Here is a 22207-nt window from a genome sequence, read left to right as displayed (position 1 = left end):
TGCACACTGTTATTACTTTTGAACTGGGCTGGATTATTAACAACAAATTTTATAAGTGAATATATATACTGTGAGGTTACTGTGAGGATCCCTAGATCCTTAAATAGATGTATGCAGGATGACTTTGGGTGGGCTCCAGCAATTATTCTGATTACACGTTTTTGAGCAATGAATACTTTTCTACTCAACGATGAATTACCCCAGAATATGATGCCATATGAAAGCAGTGAATGAAAGTAGGTATAGTAAGCTAATTTACTGAGATTCGTATCACCAAAATTTGCAATAACCCTTATAGTATACGTAGCTGAACTCAGACATTTCAGCAGACCATCAAGGTGTTGCTTCCAGTTTAACCTCTCATCAATGGACACACCTAAAAATTTTGTAAATTCTACCTTAGCTACAGACTTCTGTTCAAAGTCTATATTTATTACTGGAGTCATTTACTGTACGGAACTGTATACACTACACATTCAAAGGTGCATTATTTAGTCTAAATTTGCAGCTGTAGAATAGGAGTGTGCACAGGCAACAAAGTGTCGGAGAACAGATTTTTGTGGCTGCAACTTTTTCTTGTACAAAATGGTTTGTGATATACATTCTTGGAAGTGGCAGCTAATTAATCAACACAGGGGCCCTTATACACTAAAAAGAATAGGAAGAATGAAAATTTTGCTGATAATCAGTTCCTGAACATATTAGAAGGTATTGATTATGAGTTGAAAGATAACTGATTGGAGGAGAATGGCTAGAATCTAAAGCAGACAGAAACTTGCCATAGTGATGATAGTGTGGAACAGAACTTTCAAATATTTTTTATGATGCTGAAGAACCAAAAGATAAGAGTAGTGAGGGTAACAAAACCAATGGTGATAAAGAATCACATAACATTCATCCATTTACAAAACAAGAATGTTCATCCTACTAGTAATACACCAATAAATTTACTTAGGTTTGATACTCAGGTTTAATACTTACAGATGTCATACTTCAGTTTGTAGTTGATTAAAAGAATGATAATGCTGTGAATATATATTTGACTGAGGATACACCTTGGATTAGTAAGTATGCTTGTGTTTTTGAAAGTTACATAACATACAGGTAACGTGATTACCATCAGATATCAAGACTACTGCAAGGAAGATCTATAGTTTCAAAACAGAGCAGTAGTGATGAGTGTGTGCAGATATAGCTCCATGATCATGTTACGCACATTATACTATGCTAAAAAATCCACAGCCAAGACACCCAAAGAACTGATGGTGCAATACTAAGTAGTGCCTATACCAAATTATTTTAACAGCGAAGTATGTCAAGTGTATTACTCATGAAGAGATACTGTTAAATGAATTGATGATTCTATTGAGACGGAGATTGTCATTTATATGATACATACCAAATAAGATGTGTAAATATGGTATCAGAATATACATGTTGAAGAAGCTGGACAGTTTTGCAAATACGTGATCTGTGTACAAGGGGACACTTGACAATATAGTTGGGAAAGTCATGCTGGAAAGCTCATTTCAGATTTTTTAAAGTACTTTTATTTTGGTAATCACACACATTTACGTGGACACGGCTAATTATTAGGAAAGACATACATTATCTAAAACCCTTTTGCTCATAAAAAAAACACTAAGCTTAAATAGGAGGAGCACCCTTAAAAAAGTATCTGCCAAACTCAGAGAAGGAAATACAATTGTTCTGTACTCACAAAGTGTAATGATAAAAAATGGGGGATGAGATACTATATTTCCAGAGAATTAACACCAGCTAATGACCTCAAAACTTCCACCAATTGTCAAATAAAATGCAAGTATGCCTCACATTAATAGACAGGATCAGATGCTTTCATATTATTCATGCAAATGTAAGGCTATCTGCTGGCTTAAGAAAATTATTCTTCCATGTAACGGAAATGCTCCTTTCCATATAGCTGAGATGCCAAGTCACAGCAAAGCACAAGAAAAAGACTGTCAGACAATTAGCTTTTGGCAATGACGCATTTTTCAGAATTAGACAAAACATGCGCACATGCCCGCGCGCGCGAGCACGCACACACACACACACACACACACACACACACACACACACAACTCACATACTTTTGAGCACAATCTCTGGCAGCTGGAGCCAGACTGCGAGCAGCAGTGCATTATGGGAGAAGCAACCAGGTGGTGGAGGTGAAGGAGGCTGGCACAGGAAGGGGGAGGGATAGCAGGGTAGTGCTGCAGGGACAAGGTGGAGAGTGGAGCAGCTAAGTGCAGTCGGGAGGTTAGATGGAGGGTGGGGGTAGAGAGAGGGTTAGAGGGAAAGGAGAGAAGTAAAGACTGGGTACTGGGTATGTTGGTGGAACAGAGGGCTGTGTACTGCTGGAATAGAAACAGGGAAGGGGCTAGATGGGTAAGGACAATGACTAATGAAGGTTGAGGCCAGGAGAGTTACGGGAATGTAGGATGTATTGCAGGAAGAGTTTCTACCTGTGCAATTCAGAAAAGCTGGTGGTGGTGGGAAGGCTACAAATGGCACAGGCTGTAAAGCAGTCATTGAAATGAAGGATGTCATGTTGGGCAGTGTGCTCAGCAACAGTGTGGTCCAGTTTTTTCTCAGCCAGAGATTGTTGGTGGCCATTTGTGCAGACAGACAGCTTGTTGGTGGGCAAGCCCATGTAGAATGCAGCACAGTGTTTGCAGCTTACCTTGTAATCACATGACTGGTTTTACAGATAGCCCTGTGTTTGATGGGATAGGTGATAGGACTGAAGTAGGTGGTGGTGGGAGGATGTATGGGACAGGTTTTGGATCTGAGTCTATTACAGGGATATGAGCCATGAGGCAAGGGGTGGGAGCAGAGGTTGTGTAGGAATGAACAAGGATATTGTGTAGATATGATGAGTGGCAGAATACCATTGGGGGAGGAGATGGAAGGATAGTGGGCTGGACATTTCTCATTTCAGTGAATGATGAGAGGTAGTCGATACCCTGGTGGAGAATGTAATTGAATTGGTAATTAGTCATGAGGGTAATGTTGCTCTGTGACTGGATGGTGAAGCTTTGGGAGGTATTGGGTGACTGGAAAGATAAGGCACAGAGGACCTGTTTTTGTACAAGTTTGGGAGGGTAATTATGATCTGTTAATGCCTCGGTGAAACTCTTGTTATATTTCAAGAGAGACCTCTCATCTCTACAGATGCAATGGCCATTGGTGGCTGGGCTGTATGGAACGAACTTGTTGGTATTGAATGTGTGGCAGCTGTCAAAGTGGAGGTATTGCTGGTGGTTGGTAGGTTTGATATAGACAGAGGTACTGATATAGCCATTTTTGAGGTGGATATCAATATTGAGGAAAGTGACTTGATTGGTTGACTAGGACCATGGGAAGTGAATGGGGGAGAAATTGTCGAGGTTCTGGAGGAATGTCGATGGGGTGCCCTTGCCCTCGATCCAGATGATGAAGATGGCCCATGAAAAGGTTAGCATAGGATGGTGGCACGTGGTTGCCCATAGACATACTCCAGATTTGTTTGTAGGTAATGCCTTCAAAGGAGAAGTAATTGTGGGTGAGGATATAGTTGGTCATGACAACTAGGATGTAGGTTGTTGCTTAGGAATTCATCAGGTGTTGAGAAAGGTAGTGTTCAGTATTGGTAAGACCATGGGCATTAGGTGTGTTAGTATAAAGGGAGGTGCATCAGTAGTGACGAGGAGGTTGCTGTGGCAATGGGACAGGAAACGTAGAGAGTTGGTGGAGGAAATGATTAGTATCTTTCATGCAGGAGGGTAGATTGCTGGTAATAGACTGTAGGTGTTGGTCTACAACAGCAGAGATTGTAGATTGTCTTGGGGGGGGGGGGGGGGGGAGGGGAGGAGACTTGTAGAAGATAGAAGTGTGGGAAATGGTAGGGGTCAGGAGAGAGAGGGACTCTGGGGAGAGGTTCTGGGACGGGCCTAAGGATTTGAGTTGAGATTGGAGATCATGCTGGATATCTGAAATGGGCTCACTGTGCCAGGGTTTGTAGGCAAGTGAACCTGACAACTGGCAGAGTCCATCTGCCAAGTAATCCTTGCTGTTCAAAAAAACAATAGTGGAGCCTTTGTCAGAGGGTAGGATCATAATGTTGGGAGCATCCTGCACTTTCCTTTGTTGGAGAAATGCTACTTTTCTATTCACATTATCTGTACTAAGAATACTCAGGGAGTAAAATGGAGTTGTATGAATGCAGAAGAAAAAATGATATGGGAACAATTTCCCCCAATGGAAATTCTAAGAAATATGAGAAAGAGTGTCCATTAGTAAACATTTATTCCGAAAGAGTGGGAACCAAAATGAAGCCATAATGAAGAGATGCAGAAATTACACTGGTCAGGTCATGCATACAGATTCAACAAATGACCAATAAATCCTAGATTCTGGTTTGAACTGCTGCATGATTAGCCACAATTAGTCTGCGGCTTGTGATCTCGTGGTTGCATTCTTGCTTTCCGCACACAGGGCCCCGGGTTCGATTCCTGGTGGGATCAAGGATTTTTCTCTGCCTTGAGATGACTGGGTGCTGGGTGTTGTATGTCTTTCATCATCATATCATGCTCATTCACTCGCAAGTTCCCGTAGTGGCGTTAAAGAACTTGTGGAGCTGCGGTATGTTTTCAGCTTGAGGCTCACTCACACTTACAAGTTTCTGTATGTTGGTTAGTGGTTCATCGTGCTGCCCATATCAAAATATGGTAAGAGTTAATATTTCACTGTGGCTCCTACTAGAGTACTCTCTGCTTTCATCACTGAAGACCACAGCATGTCACACCACTTTTTAATGCTCCTTTGACAGCACCAGTTTAGCTGTGCGTGTCGGTGCTGTGGCATGAGACAAAGAAGGGCTAGAGGTGTGTGTGCCCATAGTTCCACTGCCAATAACCAGTTCCCAACAGTTTGTGTCAACATGTCTGGGTTCACAAGACCTCTTCTCTGTGCTGTGATAGCTGTACAATCTGCAACTGCTGCCCTTACAACACAGCGATCCTGGTGGGCAACTGCACTGCATAGGGATCCAGATTATCATCCATGAGTGTGAGAACATTCATGTGCCACTGGTACCAGCAGCATTGCACATCTAACACAGCATGTCTGAATTGTGTGGCAATTCTTTGAAAGGACCATCTTATCACTCAGAAGGTCACAGTTTGACCCCTTTCAAACTTGTGCAATTGGCTGAAGAGAACATGAGTGCATCTCCATGACATGTTTACCTGATTGCTTCACATATGTGCACCACACTGAGCCTTCTGGCTGTGAGCATTCCCTATTTTATAGTAGACGTAGATGGCACTCTGGTAGCTAGGTCACTACACTATCTGTGGGTGGATGATGTTGAAATCATTATCAGTATGTCTACTATCGCCCAGGTAACATATGCCATAATCAGACCAGAATAAATGTTGTTTTTCCAGGTGTACTTATTTCTTTTTCTGCACCTGTATGGGTGCTACTCAGAAAGTAAGGTCCGATCGATCACATAATGCAAATGACAGTGAAGATTTAATGAAGCTTTGGATAAATGTAATGCACATTGTCTCTAGTAAGCCTATCAACTGTGTGACATAGGCTTGAAAGTAATGTCAGAATGTGAGAACATAATAGATGACATGCTGCAAGGATCAGTACTGGGCTCCCTCTTGTTCTTAACTTACAGAAATGATCTTTCAGTGACTCTGAAGTGCAGTGCAGAAGCTATAATGTTTGATGATAACACAAGCATAAATCCAAACTCAAGCTCAGCAGACACAGACCAGATACTAGCTGGACAGGCCTACAAGTTGTTCACAGCTAACAGTTAAAGTCTCAGCCTCACAAAGACATGTTACACAATTTAAAATTAACAATAATGATCTGTTGTGCCATAAGTAGACATTAATGGCCACACACTAAATGAAGCACATTGTATCTTTTGTAAATATTTATCACGACTTGTACCATATCCCTGAAGGTATGGGATCTATGGAACACTGTGTGTAAATGACTGAATATCAACCAAAAATGGAAAGTAAACAACCAGCTACTAACTGAATATTGAAGTAAAAGCAAAAATAATAAAAACATATTTATTTGTTTATTAATTATAAAATACAGAAATAGTTGGAAACAAAAAGTGTTATTAGTGACAAGAATGCAGGATGTTCTTAGAGGTATATATTATCTTTCAATTTCCAAAAAGTAATCTTATGTTGCTGCTTTTTAAAATAAAAATAACAAAGGAATATTTATTTTTTGTTCTTTATACAAGTATTTTTATCAAGATAAATTGGTAGAAAGTTAAAAACAGAAAAATAAGGTGTGAGAATTATGTTGTAGAAGGAAACTATATATGAGTGGTATAGAGACCACTCATAAATATGTTAGTGAATTTTATGTATCATCAAAATAACAGACAGGTATCAGATTTACGTGTTTCTTGTTATTACTGTGTAACACACAACTGCATTAGCAGCATAACAGTAACCCAATATGATTCATCCGCACAACTGAAATTCATTATATATGGATTGGAGTAAGGCAATTATACACCACCTACAACAGAACTTACTCTAGATAGATTGAGGCAGCTAAGGCAGGCCATCACAAATATGTCCAGACAATACAATGAATTTCCCAATATTCACACGTAATTTTTATTGACATAATATGCATGGTACATGATCAAACAGTATCAAGATAACAAATGAATCTGATCACAATGAGACTTACCATCTAAGGTCATCAGTCCCCTAGAACTTTGAACTGCTTTAACCTAACTAACCTAAGGACATCACACAATCCATGTCTGAGGCAGGTTTCGAACCTGCGACTGTAACATCAGGGGAAGAGGTTCCATGAACGTGTGCCCTATTACACCAAGGACGGAACTCGGGGTATGGTTTTTATGTATATTATCATGGCTATCATACCATGTGCTCAAAATATTGATCTTTAGCATTGCTGCACCCTATAAATTTACTCTGGTGAAACAGCACTGCATATTGAATTTCATCTGGACTCAATGTGTTACACGGCATTTCATTCCTTTGGGAGTCATTCAGTGTTTCATAATAGACTTCTTGTCTTAAATCTCACCACAGATAAAGGTGTAGAAGTGTTAAATTAGGTGATCCTGTAGACCATTTTCCATTTCCTGAACAACTATTCCAATGCTGTTTAGATGTGCTCTTAAGAGGGGCTGTCAACATGTGTGTGGAATGAGAGGCATATCCATCATGTTGGTACCACACTGACTGCCTTATGTTCAGTGGGGTGTCTTCCAATAACTGCAGCAGCAGTATGTCTTAGGAACTCACATTTCTTGAATGTATTCAGAATTCCATCAACAACACAGAGACCAGTGTTGTGGGTCTTAAAAACATGCACCAAATATTGAAAGACCAAGAGCATTCATTGAGTTAGCATGGATTTTCAACTGATGTTTAGTGCATGTTGTGAAGACTGATTTGCCTATGCTTTGTAAATGATGCTTCTTCCTTAAACAAAATTTTGCTTAGGTATGCCACCTGACTTTGCACTTTTTGTAGATACTATTCAGAAGGCTTTAATCAAATTTAGATAGTCACTGCAATGAAGCTGTGGATCCAGTGAAATTGGAAGAAGATGAAATTTTACGGAATGCAGTGTTTGCAGAACACTCATTTGATTGATACCTCTTGTAGTTTCGAACTACCAGTAAGTGACATTTGCATTGTGTGTTACTCCTTTAAAATGTTAGTTTTAATAGCTTTCATCAGTTCCTCTTCTTTTCCCTCCGCATATTTTATCCTTCACACTTCAAGTTTCTAGTACTTTATTTATAACGTTTACAAAGACAGAGTGACACTGCTTGGCACAATTTGGACACTCTTCAGTGTACAACTGCACCACTTCTCTAACAGTTTCACTACATTCACCATAAACGATGCTCAATGCACAATGTGAGTGTCTCAATAGTTTTACAAGCAAGTTGTCTGACTGCTACAATGGCAGAACACAGACTGTTGGGCTTCATGCGCTCAACAAGAACCATACCTGAGTTTTGTGTTTGCTTACATTCAGTATGACAGGGCAGATGTTGATGGAATCTCTTCTCCTGGTGGTGGGACAGTGGTTTGCAGTGCTGTTATTTTCATAATATTTGATCAAGTGCTGTACATGTTCTGTCATTGAAGTTCTCTTAAAAGCTTCTTTCAAGTGCCACAGAAAAAATATATATATTTCCATTAGAACAGAACAAAGTCAGTGTCATAATGTTGAGACTATAAATGATGAAAATTGCTTGTGAATGTCAGGAAATTTGCCTTATTGTCCCCTACAACTAGGAAAAAACTGCACTCACACAAAAGTCATACTTGCTCAGTTTTACAGCAAGGCATGCTTTGGTAAACGTATCAGATAAGGTAGGATCAAGGATGTGCAAACACATTTTTCCTCAAGGTTAATGGAATTAAAATTATAGAGATAACTGTAATAAATTATTAAGGCTGAAAGTAAGAAAGCCACATTAATAAGAACATTGGTGAGAGCAAAATGTGATGGCAAAGTGAGGAACTTTACTTAATATGTGAAAAACTTTTTTGAGAAATAAAAATAGAAAGTGCAAGTAGTTGCATTACAATTTAAGAACTGAGTGTTAGGGTACAAAAATATTTCTAAGTTTCTTTCCAATTTACAATGGTGTAATGCAGCAAACACTGGTAACAGTATCTGTTTTTTCATATTTATAAGCATTAATAGTACAAAACCTTATTTGTTTAATAAATAATGACAACAATGAGGCATCTGTTTACAATAATTAGTATACAGCTTAAAGAAGAGAATTAACTGGCATTCCCAATTAAGATATCTAATTTAAGACAAGTGCTATACGAACTTCAATAAGGTACATGAGGGAGACTCTTAGTTCACTTCCTTAGATTATTGCCCAGTATCACATGATAATTCATTCAAAATTTCTCTTCTTACTTGAGTAGTATCTTAGAAATATGTACATGAAACTGATAACAAGGTCAGAAGAAATGGAGCAACTGCTGAAAGTGGCTGAATAATGAAGAAAATGAGGGGTTATTAGAGTGACAGAGAAACCCAGCTAAAAATGAATTGAAGTCAACTCAACATATGTACAACATATTTTGACTGCATCTTTCACTCACTCCCTTTCATGTGTGTAAAAGTTACTCACACTTGTACTCCATGTTTTGTACATGAAATTCATAAATAACTAAGAAGGAAAACAGTGATGACTGCATGCAAAAATAGTTACAGTCAGACTAGACATGTAATTTATCAGTGTTGGCAGTTCAATCTTTTCAAACTATCAGAAGCAAAAGCTCATACAAGTGGATTGGAAGAGCTGTGATGAGGCTTGATAACAGAGGTCTATGATGTATTATATTGAGTTTCAGTCTGATTTCTGTTATTCTGTGCATTATTCCTATTACATATAGCTGCTCAATGGCAACATATTATTTCTTTAAGTACTTTAAATTTCTGTTGTTCTTGATATTTATTTCCTATTGACACAATGTTTGGAAGATAAAACTCTATTGTCCATCTACACATCAGAAAACCTGTTCATTATCTGCTGAGCCTTCAGGCAGCAGAATTACCACTGATGGTTTTTCTTGTTCACTTCCTAGCACCCATGCTGGCACAGTATTGAAGTGTTTTTTTATGGGTCTGTTCCTGAGACGTCACAGTTGTAGCACTTCCGGTCTTACATATATCTCAGCATTTGACACACCTGTAAGATAAGTAAATTTTAATTATGAATTTGAGCCTGTAATGTAGCAGATCAAGCAATTGAACAAGTAAAGAACATTTGTACTTTGTCAGAGAGCATATTAACTAGATTTTATACAAAAGAATGGAGTTCATTGCTGCTGTGGCTCGAATGCCAATACCTGTCTATCTGACTATACTGACTATTTGTAACTACATATTGAAAAGAAAGGGTTGAACTTTTAGCAAAGTATGCTGTTGGGAAAAGTGGTCATGTCTGTTGGGCCATGGGTGTGGTGTCAAAGTGCACCCAGAGTTTCTGTAAACTATTGTTGATTTGAACATGTTACAGTCAGTGTGTAAAGCATATAAAGACAATTAATAAGTAGGAGACAATGAAAATATGACACCAATGCATGTTACAGTGTAAAGAATTAATATTTTACAAAGCTCCCAATGAGGAGGTTAATTGGGTAATTAATTAAAACACAATGAATAATATTTGTTCTGATTGTGAATGTGATATATGAACCACACGAAAGGAGACCTATTAAATAAAATAATCACTAATTAAAACTCAGAGAGACCAAACCAGACTAGTTAATTAGCTATGAGCATATTCAGTACCAAACAATGATTAATACAATAGTATATGATATATAATAACTACAGTCCACATGTTTATAATGTAAATCACTGTTATGGGATACTGTTCGTGACAAAGTACTAATAGTTTTTGAATGGGATGCATTTTAGCATGATTCTTATAACACCACAAAAAGTTGATTAGAAAATACAGTGTTCTCATATGGCACACTGATGTTATCTGTTTGTTTATTATGTTATTTGATACACTGAATTTACACGTGTCATTTGAATGCACATTTTAATAATTAATAGATTTCAGTGAACAATGAAATAATCATCTATTGTCTTTATCAGCACCACAGTGCACACACACATCACATGGTCGTAAATCATCTCTTACAATAATTTTTTTAAATTTATGCCTTTCATTTGAATAATAACATTGTTATGTTTAAGAGTTGCTAGAAGCCCCATGGATGGTTCTGGCCAGGATTTTGGATGTAAGAGAAATGTTGAAGGTATCCCAGATCATCATATAAATTTCAAGTCAGGAGATATAAACATCCCTTCCTTCTTTGCAAAATATATCTTGATAACAACTTAGTGAAATTGCTACAAAGAACTCAGTAATTTAGTTTCATGTTCCATGAATCATTTGCACAATAAATCTTAATTGTACGGACTGAGTCATTTTACATTTACACTGCAAATTAATTTGTAAATATGGAAACATGCTGAACATTTTAAAGTTGTTTTATTTTTAATTATTATTTTTTATTGCTTATACAGTTTTGAATTAGTAATTCTTACCAAACTTCTTTTACACATTACAGTAACAGAAATTCTTCTATAGCATAAAAGGAGTTGTCAAGGAGAAATTTCTTCAGTTTGTTTTCAAATTTTACATTGCTCTTTGTCAGACATTTTATATCACTTGATAATTTGTCAAAAATTTTAGTTGTGCACCGTGCACCCCTGTTGTGCTACAGACAACATTAATGTTGAGCATGAAAGTAATTTTTACGTCTGGTATTGCAGTTATGCACATCATGATTCCTTTTGAACTGCAGTGGATTATTTACAACAAACTTCATGAGGGAATAAACATACTGTGAAGCAATAGTCAGGAAACTCTACACCTTAAACAGATTTCTACAAATATGTCAACTTACTGGTTTATCTCTCCCCAAGATTTGCAATGATTCTGAGTGCAAATATGGCTGAACTATGTTGTTTCAGGAGTTCCAAAAGTGCTTTTTCCAGTTTAAATTCACATCAGTGTCGGCACCTAACAATTTTGAATTTTTCACCCTCACGACTATTATTTTCTCACCATGAGTTACACTTATTGGTGCAGTACACCTAGATATGCAGAACTGAATAGGTTGTGCTTTCTAAAATGGACTGTGAGACCAATTTGCAGAAAATCAGTCAATGATATGATTAAGATTTTTGTTTACCATTTCTTCTGTTGCTTCATGTATGCTTGGATTGAGTACAGTACTAGAGTCATCTGCAAAAAGAACTAATTCTGCTTCTTGTACAATAGATGGAAAATAATTTAAATAAATGAGGAAAAGTAGTCGATGTAAGCCTGAACCTTGGGAAACTTAGTTTTCTACATCTTTCACTCTTGATCTGTCTAGTTTTTGCCTTCATCCTCCCCCATCTATCATAAACAATGCACTTAGCTTTTTGATCCTATTAACTCATGTATGATGTTCTGGCAGTAATAACTGTCTTGCATATTACCTTATCTTCCACCTTTCAGCTCTGAGGTTTTCAGATCTCATGCAATATAGTCCCCAACAATCTGTCTTTCCTTCTCATCCCATCCAGCAAGTCTCACCTGACCTAGAGTTCTGGGTAACTTTTCCAAACTCTACCCATTTCCTATACCACACAAGTCCTCTTCCTTCACTCCTTCTCCTTACCTTTCAGCCCTTCTGTCAGAAGGAAGGGCCACTGGCTCCAAAAGCTTTGCATATCTATACCTTATTTACGTGTGTTGCTGCCACTTGGTGTGTACAATTCTTTTTCCTGTCCGATTACATTATATGAGAATATTGTGATTCACACATTCAAATGCCTTAGATAGGCAGCAGAAAATTCCAATTGTCACTATTTTGTTATTTAATTCTTGTAATACTTGGTGATTGAACATGTAAATGGCATACTCTGAAGAGCAAGTCTTCTGTAATCCAAACTGTGATTTGCAGAGGATATCATAACTGCTCAGGTGAGATGCTATTCTAGAATTCATCACTTTCCCAAAAAATTTGGAAAATGATGTCAGTAGTGAAACAAATCTGTAGTTACTGGCATCTGTTCTAACACCTTTCTTAAAGCGGGGTTTGACAAGGGCATATTTCAGTCTCTCTGAAAAGATGCCTTGAGTTAGTGATGCATTACAGATTTGAGATAAGACAGGGCTAATTATATTGGAACAAATTTTTAATCCTCTACTGGGAACACCATTAAATCCAGATGAGCTTTAATTTTTAGGGGATATATGATTTTTTTAAATATCAGAAGGTGAAGTTTGTGTTATATTCATGTGATTTTTCTCTTGTACTGTTTGTCCCTATACTTTTTGCTATATTTATGAAATGATTATTAAATATATTTGGTACCTGTGACTCATCATTTACAGCCTTTCCATTCAGCTAAATAGTGATGTTATCCTGTTCTATTGCTGGTTGCCCTGTTTCTCATTTCGCTATATTCTGTATAGCCTTGCATCTGTTGTTGGAATCATAGATTTCTGACATTTTACAGATGTTCCTTGATTTTTAATAAGTTTCCTTAGTAATTTTGAGACTTTTTGTAGTGTGCAACTACTACAGGATCTCTTCTTGTTTTCACCAATAGATATACTTCTTTTTTCCTTTCACAAAATATTTTTCTGCCTCTAGTGATCCATGGCATTGTATATGAGTGTTTAGTTTCCTATCTGATTAGCTTATGCAGAAAGTTATTTTCAAATAATAATATGAATTTATCATGGATTAGATCAAATTTTATGTTGAAATTCGGTTAATTATAAATTTTATTCCAGGTTATCTCTTTAAATTATGGTTGAAAATATGTGTCCTGGAGTAATTAATTATTCTGATTTCCACTGAGCGGTATCTACACTGTAAGGCACTTCCTTATTTACTCTGGCTGACTTTACTTCGTGATCAGTGAGGTCATTTGTTACTGGGTTAACAATTATTTTCTTATTTTGAGTGTTACCAAAGAAAATATTATCAGTTAGGGTTCTTCTGTCTTTATCATCTGTACTGGAAAGTTAATTACTGAGATCAAATTGTAGAATCCAAATAAGGTTTCCACATCATTTTTCCTACCAAAATCCTTTAGTAAGTCTACACTGAAGTCACCATAGACTATTAATGCTTGCTACTGCCTAACTGACAGTGTAGCAAGGAATGGAGAGTCCTCATAAGCAGTTCAAAATTTTCCAGTGGGGAACTATATATAGTTACAATTAAAAGTTAACTGTTTTTCAGTATTAATACACAGGCACACACGTCTGTCTGCTGATGACTCAACATCTACTTGTGTCAATGTTTTTGAAATTGTGTTCTGTATTAATATAAATAACTTTCAATGGAGAAATAACAGTGCCAGCTGGTGGGAAATATTTGTTTAATACATTTACCTATGTTTTGACACTTCTAAGGATGTCTGCATCAGAATGAAAATTTAAAAGCCATGAAGTTACTTTGCGAGAAGGCAATAATCAAAGTTTAGGGAAAACATGCTCAAGTCAATAATTAAAAACTAAAAACATTCCAGGCTTTGTTATGTATACTTATATTTTATGGAAGCAGCTACTTGTGTGTGTGTGTGTGTGTGTGTGTGTGTGAGTGTGTGTGTCATACACTTGTATTTTGTTCATTATGCAGCAGTGGGGAACTGTATTGAACACCTTCTGGAAGTATTATAGTATTTGAGAGTTGTAACATCGCGTTTTAGTACCTGAATAGTGTAAATTCGTGTAGTCATTTGTCTTCTGTTTTTGTTCTGAACGGCCATTGTCGGTTGGTCACAGCCAGTGTGCTCCCTGCCACCGTTGGATAAGCCCCAATGTTAGGCGTGTAATGGGGCCCCTTAGGGATATGGCGGCTAAGGGGGGAAGAAAGGGTCCTTCCGGATGACATGAAGAGCACAGGGTGCAGCCAGCTGCAGGTGGTGGCTCATGTCAGCACTAATGACGTGTGTCGCTTTGGATCTGAGGAAATTCTCTCTGGATTCGAGCGACTATCTGATTTGGTGAAGGCTGTCAGTCTTGCTTACGAGATGAAGGCAGAGCTCACCATCTGCAGCATCGTTGACAGAACCAACTGCGGACCTTTGGTGCAGAGCCGGGTGGAGGGTCTGAATCAGAGGCTCAGACGGTTTTGCGACCGTGTTGGCTGCAGATTCCTTGACTTGCGCCATAGGGTGGTGGGGTTCCGCTGAATAGGTCATGAGTTCACCACACTCAGCTGGCTGCTACACGGGTAGCGGAGGCTGTGTGCCGTGGACTGGGCAGTTTTTTAGGTTAGCAGGCCTCGGGAAAGTACGGGTGGGTTGCAATCTCAAAGGGAGCATGCAAATACAGAACGTGCTTGGATCAAGGAATAGTCGGAATTGTAGTTGTAAATTGTTGTAGTTGTGCTGGGAAAGTCCCTGAGCTTCAAGTGCTGCCAGCAGCAAGTCGTATACTCCTTGCTCACTTATTTGTTGCATAGTTTCGTATAGGAGGTGTAATTTCGAGTTTTAGTTACTGTAATCGCAAATTCAGGCAGATTGTAGCGAAGTTGTTAGGCATTTGTACAGGTTAGTTCATACATTCTTTGCGTGTTTCCCTTATGTTATCTAGGCATGTACTCATGTTTCAATAACTGTTGTCCAGCATCAATTAGAATGGACAGGGGCTGTGATTGCTGTGTTCGGATGAGGGCTGCAGGTGGCGTTGACTTCGGTCGTGCAGCTTGAGTCTGTTACCAATGGGCACCACTGTGGGGAGATGGACTTGGGTATCACGGGGATGTCAACCTCGTCCCGTCTGTCCCCAGATCGGTCTGCTGCTGTGGTTTCCCTGGTTGCTGCCCGCAGTGGGGCTGAGCCCTCGCCTGTGGTTGATTGGGAGGTCATTCAAAGGCGTGGCAGGCAGCGAAAGACGTCCCTGGAGGCTGATCAGAAAGCCTCCCCGATGAGTCTGACAAACACTTTTCAGGTACTGTCTCTGGCTGAGCCAAATGCAGCTGCCTGCCCTGTTTCAGAGGATGATTCTCAGCCTCCAAGGTCAGGGCAATCACAGAGGGTGGGCTTATTGGTAGTTGGGAGCCCCAATGTTAGGCGTGTAATGGGGCCCCTTAGGGATATGGCTGCTAAGGGGGGGGGGGGAAGAAAGGGTCCTTCCGGATGACATGAAGAGCACAGGGTGCAGCCAGCTGCAGGTGGTGTCTCATGTCAGCACTAATGACGTGAGCTGCTTTGGATCTGAGGAAATTCTCTCTGGATTCGAGCGACTATCTGATTTGGTGAAGGCTGTCAGTCTTGCTTACGAGATGAAGGCAGAGCTCACCATCTGCAGCATCGTTGACAGAACCAACTGCGGACCTTTGGTGCAGAGCCGGGTGGAGGGTCTGAATCAGAGGCTCAGACGGTTTTGCGACCGTGTTGGCTGCAGATTCCTTGACTTGCGCCATAGGGTGGTGGGGTTCCGCTGAATAGGTCATGAGTTCACCACACTCAGCTGGCTGCTACACGGGTAGCGGAGGCTGTGTGCCGTGGACTGGGCAGTTTTTTAGGTTAGCAGGCCTCGGGAAAGTACGGGTGGGTTGCAATCTCAAAGGGAGCATGCAAATACAGAACGTGCTTGGATCAAGGAATAGTCGGAATTGTAGTTGTAAATTGTTGTAGTTGTGCTGGGAAAGTCCCTGAGCTTCAAGTGCTAATAGAAAGCACAGAAGCTGAAATCGTTGTAGGTACAGGAAGCTGGCTAAAGCCTGAAATAAGTTCTGCAGAAATTTTTAAGAAGTCTCAGACGGTGTTCAGGAAAGATAAATTAGACAGAATTGGTAGTGGACTGTTTGTGTCTGTCAGTAGTAGTTTATCTTGTAATGAAGTCGAAGTAGATTCTCCGTGCGAATTGGTATGGGTGGAGGTTATACTTAACAGCCGAACTAAGTTAATAATTGGCTAGTTCTACCGACCCCCAGACTCCGGTGATATAGTTGCTGAACAGTTCAGAGAAAATTTGAGTCTCGTAACAAATAAATACCCCACTCATATGGTTATAGTTCCCTCGCTATGTTGGCAAAAATACTTGTTCAAAACCGGTGGTAGGCAGAAAACATCTTCCGAGATTGTCCTAAATGCTTTCTCCGAAAATTATTTCGAGCCGTTAGTCCGCGAATTGTAAATGGTTGCGAAAACACACTTGACCTCTCAGCCACAAACAATCCAGAGCTAATAGAGAGCATCATGACTAATACAGGGATTACTGATCACAAGGCCGTTGTAGCTAGGCTCAATACCGTTTCTTCCAAAGCCACCAGAAACAAAGGCCAAATAATTTTATTTAAAAAAAGCGGATAAAGTGTCACTAGATGCCTTCCTAAGAGACAATCTCCATTCCTTCCGAACTGACTATGCAAATGTAGAGGAGATGTGGCTCAAATTCAAGGATATAGTAGTAACAGCAATTGAGAGATTCATACCTCATAAACTGGTAAGAGATGGAACTGATCCCCCATGGTACACGAAACAGGCAACCGGAAAAGCATGTGAAGTTCAGAAGAACGCGAAACCCCGAAGATTGGCTAAAATTTACAGACGCGCAAAATTTGGCACGGACTTCAATGCGAGATGCCTTTTATATGTTCCACAACGGAACATTGTCTCGAAATTTGGTAGAGAATCTGAAGAAATTCTGGTCGTATGTAAAGTACACAAGCGGCAAGACGCAGTCAAAACCTTCGCTGCGCAGTGCCGATGATACTGTTACCGACAACTGTGCCGCTAAAGCGGAGTTATTGAACGCAGTTTTCCGAAATTCCTTCACCAGGGAATACGAATGGAATATTCCAGAATTTGAAACACGAACAGCTGCTAGCATGAGTTTCTTAGAAGGAGATACCTTAGGGGTTTCGAAGCAACTCAAATCGCTTGATACGGGCAAGTCTTCAGATCCAGATTGTATACCGATTAGGTTCCTTTCAGATTACGCTGATACTATAGCTCCCTACTTAGCACTTATATACAACCGCTCGCTCACCGATAGATCTGTACCTACAGATTGGAAAATTGCGCAGGTCGCACCAGTGTTCAAGAAGGGTAGTAGGAGTAATCCATTTAACTACAGACCTATATCACTGACGTCGGTTTGCAGTAGGGTTTTGGAGCATATACTGTATTCAAACATTATGAATCACCTCGAAGGGAACGATCTATTGACACGTAATCAGCATGGCTTCAGAAAACATCGCTCTTGTGCAACGCAGCTAGCTCTTTATTCGCACGAAGTAATGGCCGCTATCGACAGGGGATCTCAAGTTGATTCCGTATTTCTAGATTTCCGGAAAGCTTTTGACACCGTTCCTCATAAGCGACTTCTAATCAAGCTGCGGAGCTATGGGGTATCGTCTCAGTTGTGCGACTGGATTCGTGATTTCGTGTCAGGAAGGTCACAGTTCGTAGTAATAGACGGCAAATCATCGAGTAAAACTGAAGTGATATCAGGTGTTCCCCAGGGAAGCGTCCTGGGACCTCTACTGTTCCTGATCTATATAAATGACCTGGGTGACAATCTGAGCAGTTCTCTTAGACTGTTCGCAGATGATGCTGTAATTTACCGTCTAGTAAGGTCATCCGAAAACCAGTATCTGTAACAAAGAGATTTCGAAAAGATTGCTGTATGGTGTGGCAGGTGGCAGTTGGCGCTAAATAACGAAAAGTGTGAGGTGATCCACATGAGTTCCAAAACAAATCCGTTGGAATTCGATTACTGGATAAATAGTACAATTCTCAAGGCTGTCAATTCAACTAAGTACCTGGGTGTTAAAATTACGAGCAACTTCAGTTGGAAAGACCACATAGATAATATTGTGGGGAAGGCGAGCCAAAGGTTGCGTTTCATTGGCAGGACACTTAGAAGATGCAACAAGTCCACTAAAGAGACAGCTTACACTACACTCGTTCGTCCTGTGTTAGAATATTGGTGCGCGGTGTGGGATCCTTACCAGGTGGGATTGACGGAGGACATCGAAACGGTGCAACAAAGGGCAGCTCGTTTTGTATTATCACGCAATAGGGGAGAGAGTGTGGCAGATATGATACGCGATTTGGGATGGAAGTAATTAAAGCAAAGACGTTTTTCGTCGCTGCGAGATCTGTTTACGAACTTTCAGTCACCAATTTCCTCTTCCGAATGCGAAAATATTTTGTTGAGCCCAACCTACATAGGTAGGAGTGATCATCAAACTAAAATAAGAGAAATCAGAGCTTGAACAGAAAGGTTAAGGTGTTCGGTTTCCCGCGCGCTGTTCCGGAGTGGAATGGTAGGGAGATCGTATGATTGTGGTTCGTTGAACCCTCTGCCAAGCACTTAAATGTGAATTGCAGAGTAATCATGTAGATGTAGATATCAAGCAACACAGAATCTACCTGGCTTTTATAGGATTGTTGTTTTTGGAACCAATGTCGATGTCTACAGGGGAGATGTTTGATCTATAGAAATGTGATAATATGTGAGCATAAAACATGCTCCAAAGTTCTACAATAGATCAATGTCAAAGATATAGGCCTATAAATTCATCCAACTGCTTAATGACCCTTCTTGAAAATTGAAATGACTTAAGCTTTTTTCCAATCATTAGCAATGCTTCACACCTCTGGAGACCTATGGTTCACTTTTGCTAGGAGTGTAGAAATGATCTGGTATTCAACCAGGTCCAGTGGCCTTTCCTCTTTTAAGGGATTTCAAGTGCTTTTCTATTCCTTGGTCACTTGTTATGATAACTGTTATTTGCCATCTACGGAATAATTTAAAGGAGGAACTACCTTGTGATCTTCCTCTGTGAAGTAGTTTTGTAGAAAGACTTTTAGTATTTCAGCCTTTTCTGTGGCATCTCCTGTTTCAATGCCATTATGGTTACTAACATGGTTGTCCAAGCATGGTCAGTCTTTTCTGGCCCTCACAATTTTACTTAGCACATATATGTCTAAAGCATGTTGTAAGATGCTCTTCAAATCTGTCCACTGATGCAGAACACTATCAGTGCTGGAAATGAAATTTTTGTGTTTGCCTGTCAGGCAATCGGTAATTTGTCTATTGTCACCCATGTTAAACAGAAAGATCTTCCTGCCTTTCTTTGTATTACTATTTACAGCCATATTCAGTGAAACTGTAATGGACTTATGATCACTGATTCCCTGTTCTGTGTTGATTCAAAAAGTTGATGTCTTTTTGTCTCCAGCAGGTATAAGATTTTATCTTTGTGAGTTAGTTCTCCAATTAACTGTTCATTATAATTTTTGGGTAAGGTACTTAGAGAAATTTCAAGTAATTCTCTGTCACTACTACCAATCCTAATCATTGAGTCTCCCCGGTAAGTTAAAATCTCCACATGATCAGGAAAATTACATGAAATTTTTTCCAAGTTTCCCCTCAGGTGTTCCACCATTGCTGCTGAGTCAGGGAGTGTATAATTTTTATGATATACATTCCACTTGGAGTCTAGATTTCATTGCTGTTGACATGCAGTTTCAGCCAGCTATTTGTCCCTAATATTATGTGGGTATTTTTTTATTATTTATAAATTAGACTAGTTCTGGTACCTTTCCATATATGCTCTTGCTATTGGGTAATACATTATTAAAATTTTGTTTCTCCAATCTTCTATGTTGAATGCTATTCTGTGTGCACTCAGAATATGTCTTATCAGGTATGTAGAGGGATTTTTCTATCCTAAGATATCCACATGTGCCTGCTGCACATACTCTGCTGCCCTAGTAGCTGCTTCCTGCTTGTAGTGCACACACTCGACCTAGGGGGCTATACATTGCTCGACTCAATAGCAGAGGTCAAGAAATCCACATCCACAATGATCAATGAATTGTCTGAGCCTCTGTTTTAAGCCACCCTATTACCTCCAAATCAGAAGACCATGGTCATTTGTGGGAGTGATGCTGCATAATGTTAGCTGTGTTTTCACTCTGTGAGCATGACCCACTGTCTTCACCCAATCAGCCTGCTGCCTTTAGGAACTAAGGATGGCCTGTGAATCCAGGCAGCAGACATCAGTCATGCTGACATGAAAAATGTTTTGCAGCCGAGTGCACCCAATGTGCTCAGTCACTGCCAGCAGAGCCTGCTCCACATCTCAGACTAGACCCTCCTGGCAAGCAGACAGAGTGGACACTAGCCTTTTCCAACCTGCTCTGGCCGTAACATTGCCCATGCCATGGGATCCTGCAGAGCACACAGATCAGAGCAAACTGTCTTCACTGTACATGTACCATGAAGTGTATGTCATTTTAGGCCACGTATCGTATACCGCTATACTGAATTGGGTAGTGTATTTAATAGTACAGCACTGTTTACCTCATTTTGGGTACTACAATAGAAGTTTGCAAGATCAAATACTGGCAAATAACACCCATAAAAAATCATCACTACAGCTGCACACAGTGTCATCACAGTTTTTTTTTTTTCAAGATAAGAAAGAAACTCAAAAAGGAAACAAAGGAACAAAAATGTAGTTTCTGCAACAGATACAAGTGTTAACTATACTTAGTGAAAGACAGTTTAAATGTTGAAAGATTTGAACTTAACTGTTCAGTTTGTTGATCTAAAAGGAGGAGTATGATACTTATCACATACCTTCCCCTGATGAAGTGGAAATAGTGTCCTCTGGATTCTTTTCCCTCCAGTTTAACTCCTGTAAAATACATGTGACTTAAACAGTTAGGAAATGAATAACCTAAATGCATTGACACTTGTGAAACTAACAGCACTCAACATTTATGGGATTATATAAATAATATTATTTACACAAATTACTCATGGCACAAAGTTCACAACATTAGTTTTGAGTTCAACTCAAAAATTATTTTACTAGGGAGATTAGCAGTAGTTAAAACTGAGATGATTAGAAAGAGGATACTTTTACATTGGTCCCCCAAAGCTCAGTGTTGTTTCATTGTGCTTGGTGGTCACAACTGATTGGTTAATAGCGGAACAATCAAGTTTTACACACTTACCTTCAGAGATATACAGAATGTGGGAGGAGCAGTGTATACCATCCATAGAATAACTCTTAGGCAATCTTAACCAAACGGGCTGGGAAACATTGTGAGAAGGATGCTAACATTATCAGTGCATAATAAGGATTCTTTGCTCAATTTTGATAATTTATACTAAAATAGGTTTCAATCATTACTTATCAGATGGGAGTTAAAGGAACTGCAAATCACGAAAAGTGGTAATCAGTCCATATGTGTACCTATGTGTCACAGAGTCTACATATACATCTGTCCCCACAAGCACCAGTATAGTTGTCTCACAATGTCCTTCATAGTAACTGACTTAGGACAGTAGAAGGCAGCAGACTAGAGGACATGAACGTTTTGTGTCTGGCTGCCGCCAGCACCAGTGATCTAAAATACAGTACCTATGTGTGCTGTAGCCATTATGAAGTGATTACCTGGCTGTAGTGTGCCAACCCAGTAAACACATGTGAAGTGCCAGAACTTTGTCATGAAAGTGCAACTTGTTCCTCCTGCACTACCACTGTCCCTGAAGCTGCCAATGTGTTGGGCTCCAGTAGGTGGAGCTTGCTTCCTCCCCTCCCCACACCTTCCTAAAATGTCAGTCAGAACGTAG

At 39.5% G+C, this 22207-nt stretch overlaps 1 long non-coding RNA gene across 1 annotated transcript in view; it reads right to left on the bottom strand.

The window, feature by feature from the left end:
• The window catches only part of LOC126335236 (uncharacterized), a 945258-nt gene extending 937685 nt beyond the window's left edge, over positions 1-7573 (bottom strand). The window contains exon 1 of the long non-coding RNA XR_007564831.1: positions 7542-7573. This is a non-coding gene — a long non-coding RNA (uncharacterized LOC126335236). The remainder of the gene's footprint in view (positions 1-7541) is intronic.
• Between the last annotated feature and the right edge of the window lie 14634 nt (positions 7574-22207).

This window comes from Schistocerca gregaria, chromosome 2 (assembly GCF_023897955.1).
Source record: "Schistocerca gregaria isolate iqSchGreg1 chromosome 2, iqSchGreg1.2, whole genome shotgun sequence".
Lineage (NCBI taxonomy): Eukaryota > Metazoa > Arthropoda > Insecta > Orthoptera > Acrididae > Schistocerca > Schistocerca gregaria.
Note: the sequence above shows the minus strand (reverse complement) of the source record. Positions and strands in the feature narration are given on the sequence as shown.